Source organism: Triturus cristatus, chromosome 5_2, assembly GCF_964204655.1.
Source record: "Triturus cristatus chromosome 5_2, aTriCri1.1, whole genome shotgun sequence".
Lineage (NCBI taxonomy): Eukaryota > Metazoa > Chordata > Amphibia > Caudata > Salamandridae > Triturus > Triturus cristatus.
Window position 1 is genome coordinate 1,113,490,858 of NC_140588.1, and position 20,167 is coordinate 1,113,511,024.

Here is a 20,167-nt window from a genome sequence, read left to right on the forward strand (position 1 = left end):
CCTGGAGTGTCCCTAGGAGGAATAGGGACGGCTTCTTCGAGAACCCCTTTTCTGGTAGTGATCTGTCTTAATTTCGAAAAGAGCGGCATATTGAGAACTGACCTTATACTTGATTTTGACCTGATACTTGAATTTGAACAGACTTAATACAATAAACACGATAATGAACAGTCATTCATACCACGATATACAGAACATACTTAAACACTTTAAACATTTAACATTAAACCTTTAACTGAAACAACAATGATGATCGTCTGCATAACTAATCACCAAGCTTAATTCTCGACAATAACTAGACAATAACTAGATACTTCGGAATACTTCGGAATACTTGATATACTGCTAAACAGTACAGATACACTGCTAAAACAGTGCAGACCGGATTTGTGTACCCAAACCCGTCTTGACCGGCACAACCTATGTGCACGTCAGAAATGCCTCCCCAGCAATGGTACTCACCGGGTAGCTTCGGAAACGGAAGGCCTCAGTAACTTGAACTTGAACCGGACTGGACTCGACTCGACTCGACTCGTCGGACACTGGGCTTGACTTCGGACTGGTGGGTCTCTGTATACCTCGGATCTTGCTCTCTCAGCTAGGCTCTGGTCGGGATACTTCGCACTTCTCACCGCCTCGTCTGGGTGTTGATCGCAGTCTCAGTCGCCCCCGCTTGACCGGAGGGAGATACAGGAAATCCTGCTGGTACGCGTTATTGTCCGTCCAGCTGTGGCAGGAGACCGGGCCTGCAACGCACCGCCGGCGCGTGAGATGAGAAAGTGTCCCTATTCGGGCGCCATCATGTGGTAAATAATTTTTCCTTTACCGGGACTGAATTTGATACAGAAACATTATAAAATAGCTCAGTAAAATGAGAGGCAGAATCCGTGATATTAGAGTTTCGGAATGGGCTTTATTCCAATAAGCGATTATAATCGGATGCTTCAAGTTCCATCACCACGGGGGTTCAGGAAGTGAAGTACATACTTTATTGACAAGAAGTAACTTTTATAGTCCATACATTATAATGAAGTGAATACAGTAGGCGTAACAATTGATAAGGAAATTGACGTGTGGTCCGCGTAACCGAAAATGGGTGTAATAATGAGTAAAAAGGAACATGATTGGTTGTGATGTCATGTATAGGTGGATCTATAAGATAATACTTGGCATGGATGCGCGCGCAGCAGTATGACGTGTAATTGACGTGTAACTAGGGGGTGACGGGGATTTGACATTTAGCTCTATATGTGGAGACGAGAAGTCTGGGGGGTCAAGTCAACCTAATCCCAAATCATATCTAACATCCTATGTTTAAAGAACTATGTTATCCATAAAAGAAGGACTCTCGGACAGAATCTATTCTATACTGACTGTGCGTGTACAAGCGTCTAAGTGTCTACACTGAATGCGAGGGGGTAGGAATATTCCATGGTAACAGGGCTATGAATTACTTGCATGAGGACAGAGAAGATGGGCCTTTTTGCTTGGTAACTGGAGGAATGTTTACTTAAACTACTAGGCAGGAATGCATCGGCTGAGGGGGAAGCAGATAATTCGAAGGTGAAATACAGTTCTTGGCAGAGAATAGGCTGATGTCAGGCTTCGTGAGCCGCGCAGAGAATGAGACAAAGTTCATGGTCACAGATGCAGGCTCGGGCTGGAGCTTTCAGAGGCAGAAGGCAAGAGGAGTTTTGATGACAGAATCAGGGCCTACTTGCCTGGACTGTAAAGTGGCATAAGTGAACCATATAAAGCCGGTGGCCTTTCATATTTAGGAATGGAATATCCGGCCTATTCATGGCGGATCTGACAGAGGACATGTTGACGGTGGGCATACATGTATTTGCGTCTTCATAACTGGAACTGGAGGGAACATACATGTACTTGTGACATGCACATAGAACCGTTGGGGTCCAAGATAGGGGACATAACTGACCAGAAAAATCCACATTTCCACACCTCGAAGTCTGGTGCATGGCTTCCTCAATTTCAGATAAGGATATTGGGTTCCCTATAGGGATTTGGGGCCAGGGGAGGACTTCCTCGTGTGAGGGAGAGGCATAAATCGTTGAGTAATTAGCTTCCAAGGCCTCACTCGTTATATTGCAGCTAATTGGTGTTAATGATAGCCCCATTGATTCCATGTCCTTAACAGTTGCCCAGAAGGTTTTCCCGTTCCTCCATGTGGCGGCATTAGCAAAAGCGGCCCATCGATCTAATAATCCCTCCTCCTTCCTGTGTGATAACGCCAACTTATACTTTTGTCTAAGCAGGAGCACCTCGGATTTGTTGATAAGGCCTTTTGCAATTGTCCATTGGCTGCTGAACACTCGCCATTGAACCATCTGGAGCCGAGGGGTTTTAATAGTGCAGATTTAAACGACTCATAGAGTTTGACAAATGTGCTAATCACCTAGGGATTGGGTTCTTGTTCAGACAAGCAGGAGTTTATGAGATGCGGGTTATTTCTGACTACGGTATGGAGCAGGTCTGCTTTGTTAGCCCTCGCCACACCAATCTTTGATTATCGTTTTAAGGTACCAAATCACTTTCACTGCACTCTACTTTGGGTTTCGGTCTTGGGGACAATTTAAACACACTTGGATCGGGTTATGGTCACCATGATGAGTAGGAACAGCAGCTGCTTTCACTAAAAAATCTTCAAGGGTGGGAGAGATGAAAATGTAATCTATAGTACTTGCTCAACCCCTCCCTCGAAATGTTGGTTCGGGTGAATTGTTGTCATTGGTTACAGGGCTATATCCATGACATTACTTAAAGCATGGTTCTGTAGACTTTTTTACTTCCATGCCTCTGTGGCAAGTTTGTCCTCTATTCCCTCGCCCTAAAGCTGATATATCTTCAATATCCAGACTGTTACTTTTCTCTAATTTGGAAGAATTTAAGTTAGGTGAGTTGTGAAAATCATTGTTATAGAAATTGATTATGTATATAGAGGCCCCCCTTTTAAATAACAATGCTTTGATTTGTTGCAATGAGTATGTTAAACCTTAATGCTTCCCCCGGCAGTGATGTTCACCCAGAGGGACAGGCCACCAGATGGGAGATGGGAGGCCTAGTTTGGGGTCCAAACATGAAAACATACAAACCCTTCAAGATAAATATCTTTGGTGGCCCACGTTTCTTGAAGCACCAGGATATTCTGCTGTCTAACCAGTTCCATCCAATTTAATAAGTCTATTTTTCATTCTACGCCGGCAATGTTCTAGCTGTGTATGTTTAAGTTGGTGTGTGCGCTGGCTTTAGGGGTTGGTGTGGCAACACAATCCTGTTGCTCTAATGATGCAGGTGGCTTTATAATGTGTGTAGGTATGTAATTATCACCAGTGGTTGATTATGGTGGCGATGGTCAATCCTGAGAGTCCATGTCCGACAAGGCCAAAATGTATTTTGTACGGCTAGAAAAGCGGGTTTGTGTGAAAAACTGCTGGGGGGGAGGTTTATAGAAAAAAAACAATGGTAGTGAGTTGTGGTCTCCTGACAGTTCAACAGTGACTTGACCATGGACGGTCTCTGTAAATTAATGACAATACAATCCCCCTCAATATTCTTGGGTGAGTCGCCACCAAGCCCACTCTTCATGCCATAATGATCTCTTGCATATTTGATGCCCTAAACCCCTTGTATATGGCCAGCCGGTCCATGCATTTATTGCGCAGTTGATCCCAAGTTTCCCTCTGATCCCTGGTGGCACTCCTGCCAATACCAAGACATATAGGCAAGCTGCTGGTGGCAATCCCAACACATCTTTGTTTGGCTTGTAGAAAGTTCTGCTCGGAGGTTCAGGCATGGTGTTAAGGGGTGTTTCCAGACTTGTTCGCTTGCCAATTGAGCTTTTAGTGGGTGCGAGCGCTTCGATGAGTAGCGCATTGGTAAGAGACCCGCGCAGGGCAGGCATGATCAGGGAGGCAAGATTTTGGCACTGTGTTTGTCTTCGGTAGAAGATATTCCCTTACTTGGTTGCAAGTATTGCAACTATGGCGGAGGGTTTTGCCTACGGGTCCGACTGGGAGGTACACAGTTGCAGTAGATGGATTAGCTTTATTTGAGACGCTTGATGCGCAAGGGATGAGTGCCCCGCCGGATGCAATTTTAATTGGGCCTCTTCCTTACCACAAGAACAGCTTGTTTATTGCAATGTCCAGCCTATCTAATCACTCCCATAGGGATTTAGATTTCAGGTTGATTATGTTGACAATCGGGATGCAGGCAGAGGTAATGAAAGCTGCTCCAGTTTCTAATGCAGCTGGGTCTGCTTCTGTTTGTGTGTAGATGGAGTGGGTGGAGTTACCACTCAGCCCCCAGCCCAGAGTGCTAGCGCCAGTTGTTAGGGAGAGTCGCATCCATGATGACAAGCACCTGCGATAAGAGCTAGCATGAGGAAGCTGTTTTTACCCTTAGAGATGGCCTGTTTCCCCCAGTTCTTTTGCATTTGGAGGTTACAGCAACGGTAACTGTGGCTGCAACATCCAAAGTACTTGTGGATTTTGTTGTCCTTGATGAAGTGGGCACATGGTCTTCAGAAGTGCCCTCTCAAAGGGGATTAATGTCATTAGCACAGGCTGCCTGAAGTGTAGAGACGCGAGGAGTTGTACTTGGTGCTAGATTGTCTGATACTCTCCCGAAGCCTACCAGATGTGAGGGTGATATATACAGTATCATTCCCCAAGGACAGTCTGCATTCTTTCAGTCTGATTTCAAAAGACATGATGCTAACAACCCTCTCTAGCAAGCCAAGAAGTTAGGATCACTTCCATTTTCACTCAAGTGGAGATTTACCTGTGGCACCTGCTAGTGTTTCTCATTAAGGAGTCATTTATCTGAAATTAACATCAGGATCACAGTGGAATCTTATTTTTTCTAAGAGGAGTCCACAGTTTTGTGAAAAATATCTACTCAACTATATTACTTTGTACTGGGAAATGAGCTATTATATTGTCATTGTATAAATGTTAACTGCATATTGTACACAACACCTGCATAATGGACCACCCATTAATGTATTTCTCTGAGTCACTCCTTGCCATTAATTTAACTGGGTATACATTTTGTGTGTACATTTTTTATTTGTCTGTAATTCGTCGTGAAATATTACTGCACATATGTTCCAGTTTCACAGAAAAGTCATAAAAATAGGGTGTTTTCGAGAAAAGTGTAAAACACCACAGCTGTTTTCTAATATAGTGTTTAAACTTGTATTTCTGTTATTAATATTCATGTACAGCATTTTTTTATTGTACTTTATGTCGTCGCGATGATGCCGGTCCTCGTGATGATGTTAATGCTCACTAAGATTATGCTACCTCATAACAAAGAGATATAATTGGAGAAGGTACTTTTCAGAAACCTCCAAAGTAAGTTCTCATTTATTTCTTCCTTCTTGAAGGTTTCAGTTGGTATTTGTTTTTGTTTTTTTAAGGTGTGCTGTACTACTTGTGCAGAACTCTGTTTGGGTATGTTTTTGTCATCAAAAATGGCAACAGGAGGCAGTGAGCAGCAGGAGGTGGCACAGCAACCAGAAGAGCAGGAGGCACAAGAATTTCAGGAAGACTCTGGGGACGAGGAACCAGTCTTTAAAAAGCAAAGTATTGCCTAGGATTTCTTCACAATTAAATCTGGGGAATCCAAAAATGTTGCTAAATTTGCACAAATCAACTTGTGCAATAAGACCCTTTCAAAGGGCTCTACCAAAAAATATTCTTGTGGTACAACAAGTAAGTTGTACCACCTTAAAACCTACCACAAGACAAATCTGCAGAGGACACAGAAGGAGAGAGCTGGAGAGGGGCTTTCTACCTTGAGGACTGTGCCACCTGCTCCAGGAGAGAGAGTGCCAGCTAAAGTGGACATTCAACTTCTAGAAATGTCTTCTGAGTTAAGACGTATTCTGACATATTGCCTTGACTGCAACATTATACTCACTGCTGGTGAGCAGTCTGTCGGTGTGATTTCGGAGTGGCTTTCCTCTCCTGTATGGCATTATTTTTCCATTTCTTGTGCTATTTCATCTGGGAACCTGTCATATTAATTAACAAACGTTATCCGCTGGAGTTATGGATACAGCCCAATCTATATACAGATTCTTGTACAGGGGAGTTCCCCTATAGTTCAGATTGCTTTGCAACCATCAATATTTTTCTCAGGATGTATCCACTGTTGCCCTGCTATCTATAATGTTTGCTGATGAAGAAGGTGTGACCAAGACTGTGGGTCTTCACCGAACCGCGCGTCGGCACACTACCAGGAAACAAGACGCGATAATTAGGAAATTTACTTGACAATACATTTAGGGGCATATTGACAAGGAAGTGGCGGAGAGAGGCGTTAGCCTTCTTCGCTTAACGCCTCTCTCCGCCACTTCATAAACACGAGGCTGTACCATATTATCAAGGATATAGTGCAGCCTCGCGTTTCCCCCTGCGATGGCGCTAAGTTTTACACCTTAGCGTCAACGCAGGCACACTTGCACCAGAGTGCAAGGGTGTCTGCGAGCAGGGATGTTTGTTTATGTACAGAAAGGTGTCCCTTTCTGCCCATAAACAAACCTAAGGTGCCAGTTTGTAGCTTAGGTGTGTGCTGCTTCATTACACATGTAAGGTACAAAATGGAATTTTTTTTAAAAACGTTTGTTTATGTACAGGAAGGGACACCTTCCTGTACATAAGCAAACCATGGTATTTAGTTTTTTCCATGTATGCTGCACAAGGCAGCACACATGGAAAAAACAAAAAAGAGGAGAAATAAAGCATTTCTCAATTTTTTCCATCTTAAGACCAGGATTTTCCATGTCTTTAGTTCGGTGCTACCACCTATTATCACCACCCTTGATAATAGGTGGCAGCGTCAAATTCAATGGGTGTTGTGGTGGAACGCCCAATGCAACACCCACTGCATGCCCCTTTCACTCTAAAATGAGCGTGAAAGGGGCACTATAATCAAGGCAGCATTAAGCCACTTAACGTGGCTTTAAGGCAGCATTAAGCCACTTAACGTGGCTTTAAGCCATGTTAAGTGGCTTAACTCTGCCTTGATAATAGGGAGCTGACCCTATCGCCACCACAACGTCACAAAAAGTGACATTATGGTGGCGATAGGGGCTTGATAATATGCCCCTAAGTGATGATTTTTAAGAAACAATTTCATTACATTTTTGTATGCAAAATAAGAGAATAGCAAATCATTTCTCATTCTCTTTACAGGGTATACTGTACATATCATTGTGATGTGTTACCATTTCTCTATTTGCTGTCTTGATGGTCTGTGGGTTGTTGGAATTTTTAAGGGTGGTCCGTAGAACTAATGTGGTGTGAGTGATATGGATGATTAGCTGAGCATCAAAGGGGCTATTTCAATGGGAACTCCTGAGTCTGTGGTGATCTCTTTTTATATTTATGAACTCTTGAAATGTCTTGTTTTGTGATGTGTATGGATATGTTTATATTTATTTGGCTATGATTACAATAAACAATATATAGATATTTTTATAAAATTTGGATGAAGACATGGTGACTGACTGTGTGCGTAACTGTCATAAGCCACCTACCTGGATTCCAGATGATTCCAATGGGGTGGCGATGCTAGTTCCTGAATCCTCTCAAGACTTGCCCTCGGTTTAGAGGAGGAGACACTGTTTTGGTGGCAAATCACAGGGGGATGGGGTTGGCATGGAGACACCGTGTAGAATCAAATATGCTGTGGCTCGTCTACTCAACGGCAACACTGCAGCAGGCATTCATACCAGTCTGATGAATGGTGCTGGCAGATATGGTACCTATAACATTCAAATAATAAGGCTTTAGACTAGCTTTAACTCTGTCTCTTAAGGTATCACTTCAAGAAAGCTTCTCAACCAACTTTTAGTTTTGCTTTTGTTCTTTGTACATTTAGATTGTCAGTAGAAGCTAATTTATCAACATTTTCAAAACACTAGTGATTATGATTTCAGCATCAAACCCACAAGCAAATTTGGATGGGGTTACTTCATACACGCCCTCTCTGGCAGAGCCCTGCCAACAACATGTACAAGTTGAACAAAAACACTGGTTACCTTTGTTTTCAGCATCTCTCCTTTTCTTCTTTTTCTGTTTTCCATCCAGGTGTGTGACTAATGTGCGATGTTCTTTGTGGTGAGATTGAAGCGGGAGGATCAAGGGGGCTGGCAAGACAGAGTCCTGGAAGCCGAGAATCAGGTAAGAGGCAGGCAAAGAGGTTAAGCAAAGGTTAGGAATGTTGACAGTCTTTAAATAAGACTGCTTTAGAACATTCATAAAGGTCAAATTCTAATTGATTGTAACAAGGAACACGGGCAGATACATAACTTGATGAGGCTTCCTTCTAGAAGGTGCTTTAGAATGTTCACAAAGGTCGCAGTCTAATTGCTCATAGCAAGGAACAGGTGCAGATGATTAATTTGATGAGGGCTTTCTTCTAGAATGTTCATGTTGAAGTCATCTATGCCTGTTGCTTGATGCTTATTATGGTGGATTTTCTGAAATTTGACGTGGCACCTGAAACCTGACCTTGCATTTGCATGGCAAAGCATTCTTAAAAGCTTTTATGCCTTTTGAAACAAACCAGGGAACACCAGCTGCAGCTAGCTATTACTAACAGCATTTATTATGGTAAATAATCCGGGTCAAGACATTTGTTCATTCATAAGTGTTGGGAGGAATGATATGAGATCATACTGGTATATTGCTATAGTCATGAGAGGTGAGCTGTGGAAGGAATCCTGACAGTAAGTGTCTATATAGGTGAGTGACTGACTGTATGAGAAAGTGACTGGATAGGTGAGTGCCTTTATTAGTGTGTGAGTGACTGTATGAGTGAGTGAGTGTAGGAGCTGTTTTGTGAGTGAATGAGTGAGTATATGAGTTGCTATATGAGTGAGATAGTGAGTGTGTAAGTGGCAGTATGAGTGCTATAGTGTGTGAGTGCTCCAATAAGTATGAGTAAATGAGAAGCTGTGTGTGACTGAATGAAAATATGGCTGACTCTATGGGTGAGCGAGTGACTATGTGAGTGGCTGCTGGGTGGGTATTTATATAAGTTAGTGACTGGGTATGTGTGTGCCTCTAGGCATCAGTGACTCAGTGTAAGTGGCTCTTTGAGTGAGTGCATGTGTAAGTGGCTGCATGAGTGAGTCAAAATCTCTGTAATTTCCTGTTTCAGTCAATGAGTGTGGCTGTGACACCTCACTGATAAAAATAGTAGGTATGTGAGTGGCTGTATTGCTTAGTGAATGGTTGTGTGATAGGTTATATGGGTAAGTGACTGATTGTGTGAGTGCCTTCATAAATGAGTGATTGTGTGAGTGTGTGACTGGGTAGGTAAGTGCCTTTAGTAGAATTAGATTAACTGTATGAGTGACTGATTTGGTTTATGAGTGAACAAGTGGGTAGACAAGCTGCTCTATGAGTGAAGTAGAGGGTATATAAGTAGCAGTATGAGTGAGTGTGTTAGGAAGAGGTGCGACGCCGCGGCCAGGGCGACTGACTCCGGAATCTGGGGATCACGGTTCGATCCACGGTGGCAGATTAGCCCAGCACCATGTGACTCTGGGCAATAGCTTGCTTAATCTACCCGACGGCTACCAGCGCCTAGAGACCCTTATGGGTGATTGTTCGCGCTTTACAAATGTGGATTATTATTAGTGAGTGAGTGGGTAAGTGTTTGTATGAGTAAGTGAGAGGGTACATGAGAGGATGTATGACTGCATAAATGCATGATTTTCTCTATGGATTAATGAGTGACTGTGTAAGTGGCTACATGGGTGAGAGTGTAAGGGTATAAGTGGCTATATATGAGAGTGAGCATATATCTGAGTGCTTGCATAAGCACCTGATTGGGTGTGTGAGCATCTGTATAATTGAGTAACTGGGTATTTTTGTAGCTGTAGGGGTGAGTGTCATGCTGTGTGTGGCACTTTGAGTGAGTGTCTGCATGAGTTAGTAGCTGCATGAGTGAATGATTGCCTTTATCAATTGCTGTTTTAGTCAACAAGTGGGGTGTAACCCACAGAAAGAGTGAAATAGAGGGGATATTTTTGCCTGTGTGAGTGGATGTATAGATGAGTAATTGTGTATGTGAATGCCCAAATGATTTAGCGAGTTGATGTGTGACTGACTACGTAGATAAGACATTGCATGTGTTGTGCCTGTAGGAGGTAGTGACTGGGTGGGAGATTATTTATATAAGTAAGTGACTGGGTGTGTTAGTGGCTGTAGGGCTGAGTAAGTGGGTAGGTAGGTGTATGTATAAGCCATTCACTGGTTATGTAGTGCTATATCTGACTGAATGGATGTACAAGAGACTGTATAAGTCGGTGACTGACAGCGTGAGAAGTTTTGTGGGTGAATAACTAACTGTACAAGTGAGTGAGTGAATGTGTGTGTAGGTACTTCAATAACTAAGTCAGTGTGTTTCCATCATTATGTGACTGGATGTATCAGTGGCTGTATTATTTTGTGTATGGGTATAGTAGTGTATACAATAGTGTGGGCTTGGGTATATCATTGTATACTGAAGAATGTCTCTTGGCGTGTCCATATTTGGCTGGGTATATCGATCAGTGTGTGGGTTGATGTATTATTTTATCAATGTGTGTGTCCCTGAGTGCACAAGTCTATACATGGGTGCCTGTCTGTGTGTGTTAGGGTCTGTATCAATGTGTGCCTAGGAGAGGTAGTGAATACAACACTGTGCCTGGATGTGTCACAGTCTGCATCTGTGTGTTAAAGGTTGTGTGGCTTTCTATATAGATGAGTAAGTGAGTGCATTAGTGTGTGTATCAATGACTAAGTAGCTGGTTGAATGGCTGCATAGGTGATTGGTAGAGGTGAGTACATTTTTCCAAGTAGGGACCCTTGCTTGTAGTCAGGGTAAGGAGGATACATACACTAGATAATCTCTGCTCGCTCCCTTGGTAGCTTGACACAAGCAGACAGTCTTATCCCAAAGGCAATGTGTAAAGTATTTGTACTCAAAACACACAACAATACAGTGATAACACCACAAATTGACACCACACTAGTTTTTGAAAAATAAAGTATAATTTGTCATTTTGGTCAACAAGAACAAAATGACAAAAATTCAACATACATAAGATATGACTTTAGAACAGTTATTGCAAAAATATACCTTGTAGAACACAAATAGCATCACCTGAGGCTATTGCGACTTTTTTACATCAATATATCCAAAGTACAACACTGACAGCGAGGTGCACGGCATTAGCATGGAGTCACACAGACCCCCATATAAACAGTACCTTTAAAACAAAGTCTATGCACGGTATCCTGGAGGTGAGGCGTCAGTGCCAAGGCTGGCTCCCTGGCTTCCATGGGGAAGGCAAGGAATTGTGTCCATGAGGAGGTGGCATGTCGAGTCCAGGACAGGGGAAGACAGTTGCATCAGCAGTGAGGCATAGGTTTTGGTGATGATGCGAAGTTGTTGAGTTCATGGAATCCCCCTCAGTGGTTATCGGTGTCATAATAACAAGATGCAGGCATTGGTGATAACGGAGATGGTGCGAGCACTGGCAAATAACTGCAGGCGTTGGCCAGTGTTGAGATGCATCAGAGCTGTGGTGCGGGCTAGGCGGTGTGTCGGTCACTTCACGAGCGGTGCCCCTGGCCTCGGTGCAGGTCTAAGCATCACAGCGGAGTCGCTGATGGGATTGGACACATGTTTTCTTGCTCCCAACAGCAGGAACAACCTTCAGAGGCATAAAACTGGAAAAGGTACCTCCTGGTAGGTCAGAACTACCAGTAATAGAGTTCAGGGGAGCTGTGGGTGAAGCCTTTGTGTTCCTCAGACTACAGGACAGGAGGCCATCCCACACAGGCCCTCGAAGATTCTTCTTCAAGTAGATTCACACCAAAGTTACAGACTTTTTCCATTCCTTGGCAGAAACAGCAACTGCAGACCAACCCCACACAGCACACAGCAAAGGGGCAGTATTCCTACTTACAGCTCTCCAGCCCTTCTCCTTCGCTAAGGTTCCTCTTGAGTCTGGAAATTATCTAACGTTCTGGGGTTTACGGTCTACTACTTATACCCCATATTGTTTTTGTTCTTTTTGGGCAAGGGTCTCTGAGCCCAGTCCAAACCATGTCTGTCTTCACTGGAGCAGTATGACCATGGGGGATGGAGACAACATTTTGCAGGGGAGACAGGTCTTATTCAGGTACAAGGAAATCTCCTTCCGCTACTCTAAATACAACCATGCCCCAGTCAGCTCAGCTCTGAGTCAACCAGGAAGGGCCAGGCACACCTCAACCCCCCCGTGCCTGTGTACAGTGAATGCACATCCCCAGCCCCTGTCACTCCAAAACCAGACAGTCAATCCATAAACAGGCAGAGGCACATAGAATGGTTAAACAAGAATAAGACAACTTTGTAAGAGTGGCATTTTCCAACACACAATTTAAAAAACATCTTTACTTAAAGATGTATTATTAAATTCTGAGTTCAGAACAACAAAACTTTATTTCTCTATTTTGTCCCAATGGGAAGTTATACTTGTAAGCTGTTACAAAGTATCTCCCATTCTATCCTATGGGACAGACAGCCTTTCAATAGTGAAAACAGAAATTGACATTATTTTACCATCAGGACATGTCACGCATACCAAACATGTTCTACCCTTCTCATGCACTGCACCCTGCCAAGGGGGGTACCTTGGGCATACGAGAGAGGTGTTTTACATGTAAGAATAGGGAAGGTTAGGTTCTGGCAAGTAGGTGCACTTGCCAAGTCAACATGACAGTATAAAACTGCACACAGACACTACAGTGGCAGGTCTGAGATACATTTTAAGGGCTACTCATGTGGATGGCACAATCAGTGTTGCAGGTCAACTAGTAGCATGTGATTTACAGGCCCTGGCACACTCTGTGCACTTTACTAGGGACTTTTTCAGTAAATCAAATATGCCAATCAGGGAGAACCAATTGTAATAACAATTTACACAGAGAGCACTTGCACTTTGACACTGATCAGCAGTGGGAGAGTGCCCAAAGCATCTAAGCCAGCATAAATAAAATCAAGCACAGCATCGAAAATACAGGAAGTAGAGGCAAAATGTCAGGGGAAACTATGCCAAAAATGTCAAGTCTAACAGTTATTAACTGACAAAGTCAGTGGATGTATGAAATATTGAATATGTATGGCACTATCTTTAGAAGAAACTGACTGGCTGCATTAGTATTAGATAATTAAGTCAGTGTCTGCATCACTGTTTACAGAAGTGAGTGGATAACTTTGTAGGTGTATGGCTGAGTAATTGGCTGTATCAGTAGTTACATGTACATGTGACTGATATTAGTGATTCTATGCATGACTGACCGGTTGTATAAGGTACTGTGTTGGTCACTGAGTGCACATTTTAGTACCTGTAGTTGCATGTTAACTAAGTGTTTAAATAGCTCTATGAGTAAGTAAAATCACATAGTAGTAGATGCACCCATAAGTGAGACAGTATGCCTGTTTTGCCTGTGACACTGAGTTATTGGGTGAGTAAGTGGTTGATTGGATGAGTGACTGGGTGTATAAATTGTGTAAACAGTATATGTGTGAAAGTGTGAGTGACTGTACAAGACTACCTTGGTGTATAGTTTTATAATGTAAATGTGCTGAACTACACTGACATTTCTAATTATAAAATGGGCAAAATAAAGTGATGGCAAGCTATTGTAAGAGCACTTTATGTTTGCCATGGAAATCTCTAAGCAATATGTCTATGCTGGTAGAAGTGCTTTGAGACATTTAAAGATGCTCAACTGCAGCCACTATTGAAAAAAATAACAAAGATATGTTAGTATTTCAACTTCAAAATTACAGAAACATAATATTCAGGCACTATTTTTGCACTCATCCATTCACCCATATACTAAGCATGCACATATTCAATTACCCAGGTTCTACCCATGCACTCATCCATTCATACAAGCAGTTCCCATGCACTTATCCAATCACCCAGGCACTAACTTTGTACTCATCGATTCAATGAGGTGCTACATATACACTCATCCAATCACCCAGGCGCTACTTACATATTCATACAAATAACCAGGCACTACCCATTCACTAATCCAATCACCTAAGCATTACCCATACACTTATCCATTCACTCAGGCACTACCCATGCAGTCATGCAATCAACCAGACACTACCCATGTACTCATCCATTCAATGAGCTGCTATCCATGCACTCATTCAATCACCCAGGTGCTACTCTTCTACTCATCCAGTCACCCAGGCACTACCTGTCTACTCATCCATTCACTCAGGCACTACCCATACATTCATCCAATAGCCCAGCCGCCATCTAGGCAGTCCTGCAAACAATCACTCAGGCACTACCCTTGCACTCATAAAATCACTCTGGCACTACCCATGCACTCATCCATTCACTCAGGTTCTATACATGCACTCATCCATTCACCCAGGCACTACTCATGCACATATCCAATCTGACCCAGGCACTACCCTTGCATTCATCCATTTACTCAGGCACTATGCATGTGTTCATTCATTCACTCAGGCACTACCCCTGTACTAATTCAATGACCCAGGACCTACCCCTGCACTCATCCAATCAACCAGGTGCTACTCTTGCACTCATCCAGTCACCTATGAGCTACCCGTACACTCATGCAAGCAACCAGGAACTTCCCTTGCACTAATCCAATCACCCAAGCAGTACCCTTGCACTCATCCATTCACTCAGGTGTGAACTATGCACTCTTGCAATCATCTAGGCACTATCCATGTTCCATTCAATCACCCAGACACAGCTCTTGCAATCATCCCTTCACTGAGGCACTACCCATGCACTCAGCCCAGACCTAGGCACTACTCATGCACTCATCCAATCACCAAGGCAGCACCCATGCACTCATCCAATCACCCAGGTACTCACCCAATCACCCAGACACTTTCCATGCACTTATCCGATCACCCATGCAGTATCCTTGCACTTATACATTCAAGGAGGTGGCACCTATGCATTCATCCAATCTTTCAGGTATTACTCCTGCACTCATCCAGTCACACAGGCAGCACCCTTGCACTCATCCTATCATTTAGGCACTACTCATATATACTTCTAATCACCCAGACACCGTCAATGCACTTGCACAATCACCAAAGCACTACCCTTGTACTCATCCAGTCACTCAAGCACTACTCATGCACTCATCCATTAACTTAGGCATTATCCATGCAATCATCCAGTCACCTAGGCACAAGCCATTCACACATCCAATCACAGAGGCACTTCCCTTGTACTCATCCATTCACCAAGGCACTACCCATGTGCTCATCCATTAGCTCATGCACTACTCATACACATCCAATTACCTAGGCACTATGATTGCACTCATCCATTCAATCACACACTACCCATGCACCATGCAGTCACCCAGATACTAGCAATGCACATATCCATTCACTTAGGCACTACCCATGCACTCACCCATTCACCTGGGCACTATCCATCCACAAATCTAATCACACATGTATTATCCTTATACTCATCCATTCACTCATACAATACCATTGCACTCATCCATTTATTCAGGCACTACCCATGCAATCATCCATTCACCCAAGCACTACACATGCACATATCCAATCACCTAGGAACTACCCTTGAACAAATCCATTCACCATTCTAGATAGCGCAATGATAGCATTACAACACAGATAAATATATTACTTTATCCTCATTGTGATTGGTGCTCCTCCAGTGGCATTCTACTCTTTTACAGAAAGATGTTTCTGCTTTAGGAGCATCCGAGAGCAAAGGTGCGGGAAGAGAGAGTCTGCTGGAGGAGTTCTTTCTGGTGGGGGGCAATGGTGTTTAATGCAGAGATTAGCCAGTTGTTGAAGCTGTCGACATCAGATTCCAGAATACCATTGCTGATAAAGGCGCTAGACTGTAGTGCCTGCACCAAAGATGCTTCTGTTATCTTGCCCACAGGCTAGAAGTTTTCAATGTAGATCCTTGAGCCTGTCTGAGAAGTAGAGAGCGAATGTCAAAAGGGGTAAAAAAAAGAATGGTCAGTCCAAGAAAGCTTTAGAGCTGGTATGACCCTAATCATAAAAAAAAGAGATCACCTGTATGGCCTGCCGAATAGGTGGGCTCCTTGACCTGATGTTCTAAATTACAATCACATCATAAAATTCTATCCAAGGCATGCCTTCTTTGAATACTGTATTCTAATATTAGCAAAAGCACTTAAACCTTGTGCTTTATGGAAAGTTACAGCATACACTAGAGAGGGTGAGAAACTGTTTTCACCGCACATAAAAGTCATTATAAACACAAAACGTGCAGTACATCGGACAATCTGCTTCACACCATCAATCTAATCTCATTTTATTCAAGCTCATCTGTATTTTGAAAAATAATTAAATCAATAACTTTACCCATTGCACCATTTACTAACCTCTCTTAAAGCTTGTAAATTATGCCTTAAAATTAATCGAATGTTCTTGTACACGCCTAAACACTTTTCTGATTATGCATATAGACCTCTCTAGTTTTTTGTTGGGAAGTATTGTCACTCCCCGTTGCTCCATTTTATCAACAGCCGTAATTGTTCATTAAAGTTGGAGCACTCTTGCAGTGTAGTCATATAACAGAGTATGGATTTCAGGGGCATATCAACAAGGGCTTTATCTCTGCTTTTTTGGCTTTAAAAGCCAAAAAAGCAGAGATAAAACTAGCACCCTATCAACAACAGGGTGCTAACATGCAAATTTGCATGTTAGCACCCTTTTACTCTACCCTTCTCCTTGCATCTCTAATGAGATGCAAAGGGGGCGTTCCAGAGTAAAATATTAGGAGAAATGTCGTTAAGCGACATTTCTCCTATTATCAAGAAAATCGCTAACCCTGTTAGAGACAAAAAAAGCAGCGCTAACCGCGGTTAACGCTGCTTTCTTACGTCTGGTATTTTTCTGACTTAGCCATGATATCCTATGGAAGGAGGATATCATGGCTAAGTTTGTCTGTCTCTATCAACAAGCTAACGTGAGATTATCGCTGGGTTTCCAGCGATAATCTCACGTTAGCCACTTAGCGTGAGGATTTTTATCGCTATTGAGATAAGCGTTGCTAATAACACGCTATCTCAGCGATAAAAATCAACGCTAGCCGGCGATAATTATCCTAGCGCTAGTGCGCTTAGCGATAATTATCGCCGGTTGTTGTTGATATGCCCCTCTGTTCTTCAATGAAATTGTGATATTAGATGGTAATAGTTTCTTGATAAGTTAACATTCTAAAGGACATTTTCCATTGTTTGTAAGCACTCCTATTCTTACGTCCTTATGAATATTTCCATAATCCACGGTATACAACGTTTTCAACGCAACTTTTACACCGCACTACCATTACAACGAAACTGTAACAACGCGAAATCTGTTACAACGCATGCCATTACAACGCATGCCATTACAACGAAATGCACTAGATGGCGTGCTAACATTAGAAATAGTGTAGTTTTACTATCCAAACACCTTCCCTACTGCAACGTGGACTGGAGTTAGAATAGTAAATTATACATTTCTAATGTCAGCACTCCATCTAGTGTACGTCGTTGTAAAAGCATGCGTTGTAAAGGCTTGCGTTGTAACAGATCTTGCGGTGTAAAAAATGCGTTGTAACGGCATGCGGTGTAAAAGCATGCGTTGTAACGTCATACATCCATAATCCACATCAGATGATTCACACATATTTTTCAATAGTTCTTTCTTTTCAAAATGTAATCAAATATTTACAATATTTGTTTTATTATGGACAAGTGTTTTGAAAACAGGTTGAGCACATCATAATTTGTTCTTAAAATGTTTTGCATTCTTAAGTTTATGAAAGCAAGTATTAAGTTGAATACCATTCTGAACTCATAAACAATTAAAAGCTTCAGTTTCTTCAATGTTAATACTCTTGATATGAAATGAATTACCACGCACTCCTAATTTGTAAGCAAGATAAGCTGTTTGAAAAGATTCCTGAGCGTGCTAAAGAGGAGTCGACTTCTAAACCAAGGCGAAAAAATAGACAGCAGTTGTACAACTCGATTATGAGTGGTGTCCCTCTAGCAGCACAGCTGTAGTGATGCGAGAAAATCGCTAAGTATCCAAATGAAATATCACTGAAGTTGATCATGAAATTTTATTCAAAACAATATGTCCATTGTCATCATGAATATCCAACCATGAAGTTACTTGATCCATTCTATTAACTTCAAAAAGAAAACAAAGGATAAATCCCCAATGCATTTCGGGCGGGCAACCCTTCGTCAGGAGGAATCCTGAGAATATAAAGATAGGAGAAAGTGTCACTACCCTCTGGCCTATGCGCAAATTAAGACTTAGGCATTTTTTTGACAATGTTCTCACTGAACCATCTACACGAGCATCGGACTCTTTGCAAGGTTTGAAATTGAAAAGCATCTTCATGGCCCCTGTGAGCCACAAAGTTCTTGACACCTTCGAGTCCTTGGTGAAACATGACCTAAAATCTATTTTCAGACACAATCAGATTAAACAATCTAATGTAACATCCAAAGACAAATCTCTGTTAAGAAATCTAGCAAATGACCCCAATATCATTTTTTTGAATGCTGACAAAGGGGGAGCACTTGTTGTAATGGATACTGATCATTACAATCGTAAACTAGAGGAGCATGTATCTGACACTCTGACCTATTCTATTCTTGATCATAATCTCACATTGGATATTCAAACAGTTTTGCAGAACATCATTGACAAAGCAGTCCTATTTGGTACCATTGGAGAAACCGAGCGTAAATTTCTTATCACTAAATTTCCCAAAAATCCAACATTACGCATGTTACCAAAAGTTCATAAAAATGTAACTGATCCACCAATGAGACCGATAGTCTCCACCCGGGGCTCACTTCATGAACCCGTCGGGAAGTACCTTGACAAACCTCTTCAACCACTGGTCCAAACCATGTCTACGTATGTCAGAGACACAACAGACTTTTTGAACATTTTGTTGAATGTTGTCACCCCATGGTAGGAAGACATGTTTTTTTGTACTATAGACGTCACGTCTTTGTACACTTCAATTCCACACAGCTTGGGTATGGAAGCCATTTAATATTTTTTATTGGAGTCAAAGATACCACTTGATCTACAAGTTTTTCTTCTTGAATTGTTACATTTCACGTTGTATCACAGTTATTTTTGTCACAATAATGTTTTCTTTTTGCAGCTCAACGGTACTTCTATGGGCAATTGTGCAGCTTCCAGCTACGCAAATTTGTTTATGCACAAATTTGAGTTAGATCACATCATCTATAACGATCCATGGAAATCTCACTTACTCCTTTTTTTACGGTATATTGACGACATTTTTTTGATTTGGCGTGGTCCAAAAATGTTGTTAACACAAGCCATTGATCAACTCAACCACATTAATGAAAGATTGAAGTTTACATTTAACATTGGTGAGTCTCACATTAATTTTTTGGATGTGCTCATCTACATCAAAGACAACCACATACAAACCAATCTGTACCGTAAGGATACTGATCGCAACAACCTTTTACACTTTTTTAGTTTTCACCAGCCTTCTCTCAAAAATCACCTACCATTTTCTCAAATTCTCAGGATTAAACGCATCATTTCAGAATCCACCCAATTGTCACAACAAATCTCAAACATGGAACGTGTTTTTTTTGACAGATGTTACCCACCTAAAGTTCTGGCTAGGGCAATTGAAAAAACCTCAATGAAATCCAGGACACAACTATTGGATCAATCTCAGATGAACATCAAATCCACTTCTAGATCTGTTATTGTAACCAAATTTTCCACAGAAAATTTCGGTCTCAAAAAAACTATTCTCAAGTATTGGCCCATGATACAAGTTGAACCTGATTTCAATAAAATCTTTGCAGAGAGACCATTGTTCGCCTATGAAAGAAGTAAAAATTTGATGGAATTACTGAAACCACCTATGGAAAAACAATTATCTTCACCATACAAGGGCGCGACACCTTGTTACAATTGCGGAAACTGCAACAGCATCATCAAAGGGAACTGTGTTCAACATCCTACACGTGGTTATAACATCAAACTTTTTGTCTCCGCCATGTGCGGT